The sequence below is a fragment of the Aplysia californica genome, unplaced genomic scaffold, assembly GCF_000002075.1.
Source record: "Aplysia californica isolate F4 #8 unplaced genomic scaffold, AplCal3.0 scaffold00597, whole genome shotgun sequence".
In the NCBI taxonomy this organism is placed as follows: domain Eukaryota; kingdom Metazoa; phylum Mollusca; class Gastropoda; order Aplysiida; family Aplysiidae; genus Aplysia; species Aplysia californica.
The window spans coordinates 144744-146401 of NW_004797867.1; positions in this window are offsets into that span (position 1 = coordinate 144744).

Below are 1658 nucleotides of genomic sequence, written 5' to 3' on the forward strand. Positions count from 1 at the left end.
CCCCCCCCCCCCCCAACCTCATTCTTTGTAAGGAGTGCTGAAGATTAGAATTACAGTAAAAGAGGGTAACAAACACAGAACAGAAAGTGAAAGAGGTGAGACAAGGATGGATAGATCATGTTTGATAAGAAAAGGAGCAACCCACACCTGACGGCACGCCAACCACCCACCTCCCTTTCTCTGCCGCAGAGGTGTTTTTTTCAAGTCCAGTAAAAAGGACACCGTCTGCTGTCTGCGTCTTTATTGATAAAGGGGATTTCAGTGTGTTTCATCACAGGATATTAAAACAAACGATATACAGTTATTTTTGGTATACTCCTCAACTTCTTTTTGAGATACCGTACACTATCCCCTAAATGTCAGGTCGCTATAATGACCTGCCAGTTGCCAGTTTAAAACGTTTTCAGTACATGCACAAGCTTGATGTTTGTAATAATAAAGAAAGACGTACATGTAGATCTATTTGCTATCGGTAAATATAGAATGCCCGCCCCCCAACCCCCCCAACAAACAAACAACAACAACAACCCCAAAAAATAACACAACAAACAAAAAAATCCACACATCTTTTTGTTTTTCTTTTCAGAGTTGGAATGCTGCTTGCATTTTTGTCGAGTTGGGCAACATGAAATTTTGGTACGCCTATGGTTGTTTCCGGAATGCATAAACTATAGACCAGTCAAAAAGTTAAAGATGATCTGATAAAACCAACCGACTCGACTTTTGTCGGAAGGCGTGGGGTCGTTTTGGTTGACACAGTAGCCAAACAAAATTCTCACTGGTTGCTCAGGTTAAAAACTGGTGCTCTTTTTCTACTACTAGTACCGATTTCCCCGAGAAAGACAGACGAATTCTGGTCCGTTTGGTTTCTCGTTTGGTGGACACTCGGGCCTAGTCGAGTCGTCTGTTGACGCATCAGCCATATCTAGGCCTAGGTTCAATTTTTAGGTTCCCATGAAAAATCTGATGTCATGTTCGTAATCAGCACCTCAAATTCAGTAACGTCTGAGAGTAAGACACCGGTTTAGATGCGCGTTAACAATGTTACTATTACATTTTAAAATCGTTCATGCCCTGTTATCTATGTATTGCATTCCTCAACCTTTGACGTAGTATCGGAAACGACGAGACCGAATTTTTCCCAACTCGACAGAAAATCGGGTCGGTTCTTCTTTGTTAGACATGCGGCCTTTCGCTGAAACAAAAGTTGCGTGTAGCGGGTGCTCTCAGAGTGCTCTGGTGTAGTTTGCTCTTTCTTTCTTACCAAACATGTATCGTCCTTATCACTCCTCCGTCTTTTGTTTGTATGCTACTCTCAAGTAACACCTCTTATTTTCGGCACTTATCATGTGCTTATATACATGTATATATATACTTAATAGTGCTGCAAGTGCCGTAAAGCTCTCACTAATGGGGCCTTGACAGACGAGCTACAATTGTCGCGCAGAAATTCTGACAGAAAGTGTCGCTTACTTTTTTTGTGAGGCCGGCCAGCCACACGGGGCGACATTTAAGGCTACTGCTCGGTTCAACATAGACGATACGATAGGAGAGTCAGGGTGGCTTTGGTCATGGTGATGAGAGAGAAAGAGAGAGAGAGAGAGAGAGAGAGAAAGAGAGAGAGAGAGGGGGAGAGAGAGAGAGAGAGAGAGAGAGAG